Source organism: Periplaneta americana, chromosome 17 (genome assembly GCF_040183065.1).
Source record: "Periplaneta americana isolate PAMFEO1 chromosome 17, P.americana_PAMFEO1_priV1, whole genome shotgun sequence".
Lineage (NCBI taxonomy): Eukaryota > Metazoa > Arthropoda > Insecta > Blattodea > Blattidae > Periplaneta > Periplaneta americana.
The window spans coordinates 105,003,530-105,013,380 of NC_091133.1; the positions used below are offsets into that span (position 1 = coordinate 105,003,530).

A 9,851-nucleotide genomic window follows, 5' to 3' on the forward strand; every position below is an offset into this window, starting at 1 on the left:
TAATCTTTCGATGTAAAGACTTAAGGTTCAATTAAAGTAACAATTTTATTTCATTTTCAATTAGATTTTCATCACAGATATCTCATTGACGAGTATTTATAATTGCAGAGGTGAGACAGAGATAGTCTAAAGCCACATTTTTAACGCATAGGCCTACACTTTTTGTGAGAGTAAATTTCTTACACATAATATGTGGAAGCTCTTAGTAAAATATTACATATTTTATTCAAGAAATAACTGAAGTATACGCTGAAGAAATTATCAACTACCGCACCTAATGACACTAAATTTTTAATGCGCCCCCTTTGAAAGATTGTCGTCTTGCCTTAGAATTGTAATATTCTCACCCTATCATTTAGTTCTTCGAAAGAAATTTTTTTGGATTTTTCTAGTCTACTCTTTTTCATTCAGCATTGTACTTTCCCCTCAAGCGTAAATACAGGAGAAAGTATAGATTTCGTCATATTACAAGAAAGTCATAAAATAGTCTAATCCGCAAGTTACAACAGAGAACAGTTGATAGAATATTGTAGTACTAGCGTAAAAATGCATCAATTACACATCTGAGTGTCACTGGTTACAACCCAAGTTTTAACGAGGATTGCATATGACACGAAGTTTGCATCGAGCCATTATACGCTTAGATTTCACACTATTTTTAATGCTACCATAAAATTAAAATATTAAAGTACATAGTAAATAATGTTATAATATTTCGTTTAAAATCCCACATTGCTAGAAGAAGCGAACAGACGAGCATTTGTTAGTTTGTTACCATCCCATGGCCAGATAACTTTTATTTAGTCTAAGCTAAATCGTTACGAAATTAACAATTGTTGTTTTGCTTCAATTCTGTTTGAAGATTACGAAAAATACCGCAAATTATTATGGATAGTTATCTCACGAATAGTAAATGATCGCTGAAACAGCGGACAATGTGAGAAACAAACTGATCCTTGAAAAATCTAGACAAACTTATGAGGGAATATCAATAATAATTGTTCACAGTTTCATCTTGCTATAAAAAGGTAACTAATATGACAAAAAACGTTATATTGGCGCATTTCCCAGTAAAATCTAAATATATTAAATTTTCTATATTATTTCTTTATTTATTGAAATGCTGGTTAATTTGAGTCACTGTGATCAGATTGCATTAATATAGTTCAAAATGTAATTTATAAAGAAAAGTGTCCTAATGCGGGAAACTAGTGCTGCATTGTCTTTTTCCACCCTCGTCATCAATTGTTTTTTTTTAGTGCAGGAAATGTATGTCCCTCAATTCAGAAATTAGGTAGGTAGTTCTCACATTACGATATGGTAGTATAAAAATACATTCAGATCAGTGTTAGTGTATGAAACGGTATTGGATAATTTAGTAGAGGGACAAACTTTAGTGAAGCGGTCATTTTAATCTATCGAAAAAAAATCATGTTTTCTACAAAACGTCTATTCCAAATTTGGATGTACGCATGACCCATCAATTCCAATGTTCCTCGAATTGAATTGAGTAAGAACGAAAAACACAAAAAAAGGCATTTAAAGCACTATAAATCTCTACCGAACTTCACTGTTTTCCAGGAAACGTACTAATTTTAAGTATTTAAATAAATCCTTAAGGAAAAAATTTGGCAATTACCCCAAAATCACAGGTTTATTTATTAATAAAATTTTCCATGTTTTAGTAGACGAAAGTAATATGCCAATACACACATCGATGTATCACATGTTCTTTAATTATTCTTAAATTTATCACGTTCCCTCATTTTTTTCTCACACTGTAGGAATGTTTTTGCTTACCGTAGATGCTACAGACGTAGACATTTTGGTTTTCATATCTCTTCTTCCAACCTTACTATAATTATACTTTTTACAACTTTTGAATATATTGCCTTCATAGTGTACGATTAAGGATATTCACATTTTATGATGAGGCTGAAAAAGTGATAAATCCATGAGTAATCAAGTATGTGTTTCATTGATTTGCCACTCTAAGTGACTTTTCAGCTACAAATGATAGCCATTTCTCACCGAATATAATTGTAAATAAAAAAATATCACTGTTTAAGGTTATCAATCAGGAAATGTATTACATTCTGGAACAGAAAAAGAATCCATTGTAGGTGAAAAAAATAGTTCGTCCGTCAAAGAAGGAGAGGGGCTATAACAAAATTATTTTATGATTCTTTCTTAAAAATCGTGTTTCCTTCAAAGGGTTTATTCCAAATTTTGTTCTATGCAAGACCCATCAATTCCAATGTTTCTCGAATTGCAATCGAGAAAGAACGAAAGATCCAAAAAGGGCATTTAAGGGACTACAAAACTCTACCAACCTTCATAGTTTTCCATCAAACATACATATTTTAATTATTTTAATAAATGCTCAAGAAACAAAATTGGCAATTACCCCAAAATCACAGGTTTAATAATTAATAAAAGTTCCCATGTTTTAGTGGACGAAGGTCATATGCCAATACACACATCGATGTGTCACATGTTATTTAATTATTCTTAAATTTATCATGTTCCCTCGTTCTTTTCTCACACTGTAGGAATATCTTTCACTTACCTTACACGGTACAGACGTAGAATTATCAATAATGGAGAGTGTAGGTCTCGTTTTGATATTTCCTCTTCGAACCTTACTATAATTATACTTTTTAAAACTCATTAAAATAGTGTCATCATGGTGTACGATTAAGAATAGGCTATTCACAATTTATGATGATGCTGAAAAAGTGATAAATCAATGAGTTATCAAGTACGATTTTGATTCATTTGCCACTCTAAGTGACTTTTTAGCTACAAATGATGGCCATCTCTCACCGAATATCATTGTAAGTGAAAAATATCGTTATTTAAGATTAACATTCAGGAAATGTATTATATTCTGGAACAGAAAAAGAATCCATTCTTGGTGAAAAAAATGGTTCGTCCGTCAAAGAAGAAGAGGAGATGTAACAATTATTTTCTGATTCTTGCTTAAAAATCGTGTTTCCTACAAATAGTCTATTCCAAGCTTTGTTGTATGAATGATTCATCAATTCCAATGTTTCTCGAATTGCAATAGAATAATTTTTACTGTACTTGAACATATTTTGAGGGTGTACATTTCCTACTTTAGTTTTATTGAAGAACAAAATATTGTGCATGTTTATTGCATTCAGAACCCTAATGGTCAGTCAAATTACTTTAGCTGATGTCTTTAATGAATAAATAAAAAAACGCGACAAGAATATCTATAATTTAGCCAGACATTGCAAAAGTAACAGCTCAAGTAGGAAATCTATAAACCTGGTGTCATTTTGCACAGCAAAAACATGCTACAACGTAAATAATTTTGTATTTATGTATTTTCAAATTATGCTGGTATTAAAATCTAATTTTACATAATTCGTATAAACAAATACATCTGTTGTTTATAAAAGAAAATTAAAAATTCTATTACCAGGATCAAATTCTAGAGAGGAGTAGATAGACAAAAACATACAAAATTCACAAAATACACACTTTGTAGACTAACATTTAAACACCGGAATAAAATATTTAACAAGTACGCTGCATAAAGATGATGATGATAAAATTAATAGTAATAATACCAGTAATAATTGAGCTAATTTCAGAGTGAAGGAAAGATGATTTGAGAATGGTGACAGATTATAATTATTATAAAATCTTTCATTATTATTATTTCTATTATTATTATTATTATTAATATTATTTCATTATTATTATTATGGTTATTATTATTATTATTATTATTATTATTATTATTATATCATATTGTAATTTTGCTTTGTGCTGAACTATTATTGCCCTCTGTCTCTTGTACAGCACAATAAATAATAGTAAATGAAGAATTAAATAAAAGTATCAGTCATCATTATTGTTATTATTATTATTATTATTATTATTATTATTATTATTATTATTAATGTCATTAGCAGGAAAACATATTGATAAAAACAAAAATATAAAAATGACAGAAATAATATAATTTACTTAGGAAACAAATAAACTTGCTTTACAATACATGATGATGATGATGATGATGATGATGATGATGATGATGATAATAATAATTTTTATTTTCTCTGGCAGAGATAAGGCCATAAGACCTTCCCTTCCACTCAACCAGGATCAAATCACATACAGAAAAATACATACCATTATACAAATATTAACTTTAAAAAATAATAAACATAATAAAGTAAAAAAGAGAAGTTGAATGCATATACACAATCAGTATTAACTTTAAAATCATTATAGGGCTACATAATATAAACCTGGGAACTCTGTCCTATGACCATTTAGTCTAGAATTGAAAATGTCATGACTACAAGTAGCCAATTCTGGCTGAAGTTTTATTACCGAATTATACAGACGTGTGCCATAATTTGTACTACAGATATATAGTAAAACATACGATGTGAAGACATAGGGTGCTATTCATAGACATTTCGCTAGCCCGCGCTACGAGCGTGCTAAACAAGACCCAGCTATCGACTGATAACTTGTACAGGATTCATATCATATCATGTCGCTAACACAGGTTTATGAATTTGAAAAACGTTAGTTCGCTGATCATGCACCGGAAACCTTCACTAAGGTTGTCTATCAGTATGGCCCTTAAGGTTCAAGTAAAGTAATAATTTTATTTCATGGGTTTGAGCTACAAAATTAACTAGATTTTCATCACAGATATTTCACTGAAGAGTATTTATAAATTTGGTTAATACTAAAAACATTAAATTCCGAATGGATCAAGTTTTTTAAAACGAATTGGGTAAATCACAAAATTAATCAGGAACACGCGCAACTTATTGCTGAGTTCGTTGTGCGCAAGAAAGTTGCTTGTATTCCGACTGAGGTATTTAGAATTTATTTCCCTTTAGAGAGGCAGATCACTGAGAATCAAACCGTAACCCGTCTCCACCTACGCATACTTATGAAATGTACATCTACATAAGCGATTCACATATTTGTGGGTAGGTGAATCTAATCAGGACGCGAAGTCTAAAAACAAATCTGCTGTTGAAGTTGTTTCTGGCAGAGAGAACAAACTGTCAGGTAGAAAATTAATCCAATGTAAAATAATGACAAAGATTATTTTCTCACCCTTCTATACATACCAATATAGCTTTAAGAGAAATAGGCCTACAACTAGCACCGGTCTGTTTTTTTTCAGAACGTGTTGGTATTTTTCTGGATTGTGTTTGCAAGCTGTGGGTTATATATGTCTATTTTATATTGTTTTTAAGTATACTTAATTATTAGTCTACTTACTTTATTATTACTTAAAACGCATCAGCGAAATAACTATACTGATATTAATATGACATCTATGCACTGAATATTGTAAACGTTTAGTTGCTGTATTTCATTTTGGTAATAGTTTCCATAGTAACATTAGAAGAATGCATTTAGGTTACAATGATAGGCAGTAATGATGCTGAGTTTGTTGTGTATTCAGCTATAATATGAGTAGTATCGTAAAAAGGTAAAGGTATCCCCGTAACATGCCATGAAGCCACTTGGGGGGCGTGGAGGTAGAGCCCCATGCTTTCCATGACCTCGGCACTAGAATGAAGTGGTATTGTCGGCATCACGCTCTGACCGCCTTTTACCCCCGGGATAATATTATCGTAACTTAAAAAAAATAGTTGCATTGGTAGTGGAAACAATCACTGGAAATCTTCCTATCAATTGGCAAGACGCAAGAAATTCAAAACAATCCTGTAGCTTAGAGATGCGGCTAATCACAGGAACACATTCCCCAAAGTACGCATGCGCGTAACGCAAAATATTAGCAGATTTTATTATTCGAATTTCATAAAATTAAATTGTAAATGTAATGATGAATTACCAAAACATTGCGGTTGGTGACAAAACAGAGCCACTTAAACGCCGAATAAGAATAGAAATTATGTAAAAATGTACTGAGAAACAATTAAAATAAAAAAAATAATAGCCATAATAATACATTTTATTAGGTGTAGTCTTTCATTAATTCATTCATTCATTCATTCATTCATTCATTCATTCATTCATTCATTCATTTATTCAACCAGTGTTCTGTCCAAAGGCAGGAATTTCACTGCAAAGCGAGCATTCTCCATCTTTCCAATTTTCTGCCTTTCCCTTAATCAGCTCAATTTGAGTTTAATTTGTATATGCCTATTTTAATTTAGATTTTAATTTCGTAACAATGGCACTTTAAAATTAGTTATTTTACGACGCTGTATCAAATATTCGGTTATTAAGAGTCGATGGGACTAGTGATAGCGAGATGATATTTGGATATATGAGACCGAGAATTCGCCATAGATTACCTGACATTCGCTTTACATTTGTGGAATGCCTTGGAAAAAACCCAACTAGTTAATCAGAACAAGCAGGAATCAAACCCATGCCCGAACGCAGCTTCGGATCGGCAGGTAAGCACCTTAGCCGACTGAGCTACGTCCGTTACTAATAATGCTATTTAAAAAATATTAACATACAGTAACCTACGTATTCTCTCAGGTTCTGGTTGATATATACAGTAGTGGCAAAAAAATTGGACCGACCTTTTAGCTGATACAAAAGAATCCTGTGCTGTGTATTGCGTCAAACTGTGGTAATTTCAATATGGAGGTATTTACTGCTATTTAATGTAAAAATACGCAGTTATCTTTGCCGAATAGAGGTAGAAATGTAATATTGATGCCAGATGAAAATAAAACCCTCAAATTAATAATTATATATAATAAATTTTCAGTCAAATACACTTTTCAATTTGTGAGGTCAGATAATCTGTTACATCACAATATTTACGAAGTCACTAATATTTTCGACTTTAAAAAATCATCTTCAGGTGCATGAGATGCAAACAATTTTTAAAAATTTTGTGATAAGTTGATCTAGCAATTAATAACATATTAAGTAATGCACGTACTGGCATTTACAATTATATACATTTCGTGCCTCTTGAGGTAAGCTGTACATGGTAAAGCTGAACACTGATGCTAGATTCTCGTGTGTATATAAGACAAGGAGAAGGCACGGCATGATATTAACCTTATACAATTAAAGGCTAAGTATTCTCATTAGATCGTATCATTAAAATTAAATTTGTACAGTTTGATATTAACTATGTTAAAATGTTAAATATAATGTATAAATTTAAAGAGATGGAGAAGCTGTGATGCAAATGCTCTTGGTGGGAGAGCACGCAGTCTAATTCGTCGTGGTGAATGCCATAGTTGTCTGAAAATATTTTAGTTAATAGGTTATTATTAATTTTGAAAAGGTTGTGAGAGCTGATATCAGCGTTTCTTAAAGGTTTATTATATTTGTACTTACATAGTTGTTCAGTTGTTTGCATCCAGACAAGGGGGCGTGTTTCACCCGACGTTACATGTTTTAGACTCTTTTAGACAGATTATTGTGATGTAACAGATTATCTGACCTCACAAATTGAAAAGTGTATTTGACTGAAAATTTATTATATATAAATATTAATTGTATTCACACTTTTCTGAACCAACATGTCTTTCAAAAATCCTCAAAGTTTTTTCGTCTGTATATTTGAGGCACTGAAGGAAACAAAAGACGGTAAGAATCGAACAAATGCAATGTTACAATTAATTATACAAGATGGATGTGTTTTGTGACTAGCAAAATTTGAATCTGTGATTCTGAAATCAGCTACAAGGTTCGGACGTACTAATCTAAAAATGTATTTGCAACTTTGTATTTATACTTACTTACTTACTTACTACTGGCTTTTAAGGAACCCAAAGGTTCATTGCCGCCCTCACATAAGCCCGCCATTTGTCCCTATCCTGAGCAAGATTAATCCAGTCTCTACCATCATATCCCACCTCCCTCAAATCCACTTTAATATTATCCTCCCATCTACGTCTCGACCTCCCCAAAGGTCTTTTTCCCTCCGGTCTCCCAACTAACACTCTATATGCATTTCTGGATTCGCCCATACGTGCTACATGTCCTGCCCATCTCAAACGTCTGGATTTAATATTCCTAATTATGTCCGCTGAAGGATTCAATGCGTGCAGTTCTGCGTTGTGTAACTTTCTCCATTCTCCTGTAACTTCATCCCTCTTAGCCCCAAATATTTTCCTAAGAATCTTATTCTCAGACACCCTCAATCTCTGTTCCTCTCTTAAAGTGAGAGTCCAAGTTTCACAGCCATACAGAACAACCGGTAATATAACTGTTTTATAAATTCTAACTTTCAGATTTTTTGACAGCAGACTGGATGATAAAAGCTTCTCAACCGAATAATAACACGCATTTCCCATATTTATTCTGTGTTTAATTTCCTCCCGAGTAGCATTTATATTTGTTACTGTTGCTCCAAGATATTTGAACTTCTCCACCTCTTCAAAAGATAAATTTCCAATTTTTATATTTCCATTTCGTACAATATTCTGGTCACGAGACATAATCATATACTTAGGCTTTTCAGGATTTACTTCCAAACCTATCTCTTTACTTGCTTCCAGTAAAATTCCCGTATTTTCCCTAATCGTTTGTGGATTTTCTCCTAACATATTCACGTCATCCGCATAGACAAGCAGCTGATGTAAGCCATTAAATTCCAAACCCTCTCTGTTATCCTGAACTTTCCTAATGGCATACTCTAGAGCAAAGCTAGAAAGTAAAGGTGATAGTGCATCTCCTTGCTTTAGCACACAGTGAATTGGAAAAGCATCTGACAGAAAATGATCTATACGAACTCTGCTGTACGTTTCACTGAGGCACATTTTAATTAATCGAACTAGTTTCTTCGGAATACCAAATTCAATAAGAATAACATATAAAACTTCTCTCTTAACCGAGTCATATGCCTTTTTGAAATGTATGAATAACACTTTGCATTTATAGGAGTTTAATTTTTTAAAACAAAATCAATGGTTCAATGAACTTGTAATTATATATTTTGTGCGAGATCGTGCATATTTGCTTGTTTTCCGCACAGAACCAATACGCGGTAAGTGTGAAATACCACATTCAGTATTCCCAACGTAACACACATAACAATTTCCCTCTTCTTACCGCTTAAGCGCGACATTCATTTTACTGCTTTAGGCTTTAACATATTATTTTTTATTTTAGTAATAATTATAAATTGGAAACTTACCACTGCAATTTCACCTAAATTGCAATGTTAATTATTGTTTTTAAATATTTGCAAAAATTAAGTAAAGTCTACTACTCCACGAAACTTACTGCATTCCTGATACAAATAGCATTAAGGAAGCCGTGAAAAAATCAACAAGATTCCAGATGCGGATGTTATTACTGCAATACGTTATATAAATAATATTGTTAAAATATTAAAATGAAAAATAAATCCTTACATAACCTTACCGTTTGTTTTAAGTTCGCATTTATAGACTGGGGGGAAAAAAAGACAGACGTATATCACGGCCTGCTAGAGTATAGTAAACACAGAAAACATTTTATAGCAACAATGTTGAAGAAAGATATTTTGGTTTTCGAAGTTGGCGTCATTAAACAGAAACCAAGATGGAGATTTCATTGCAACTAATTAGAAATTCTTCTTTCAGGTATGTAATAAACGATCTTCGCACAAAATAATGTACGATACACGAGCGGTATGTTTGTTTTCATGTTCTCGGAAATTAAAAAAGCTCAACTACGTTTCGCTTTTTCAATCTTTTCCTCGACCATGAAAACGTCAACATACCGCTCTTGTAACGTATATTACTATTATATCCTTAAAGTACTGTTTGTCCTTTGTGGCAGCTCACAAATGGTGAAAATATTTCTAAAATAATTTGACAAGTTGATAAAGGAAGGATTTGAAATGAAAGTCAGCA

The 9,851-nt window shown here is 32.1% G+C and overlaps 1 long non-coding RNA gene across 1 annotated transcript in view; it reads left to right on the top strand.

Moving 5' to 3' along the window:
* The window catches only part of LOC138693139 (uncharacterized), a 399,597-nt gene that overhangs the window by 356,572 nt on the left and 33,174 nt on the right, over positions 1 to 9,851 (top strand). The window lies entirely within an intron of this gene.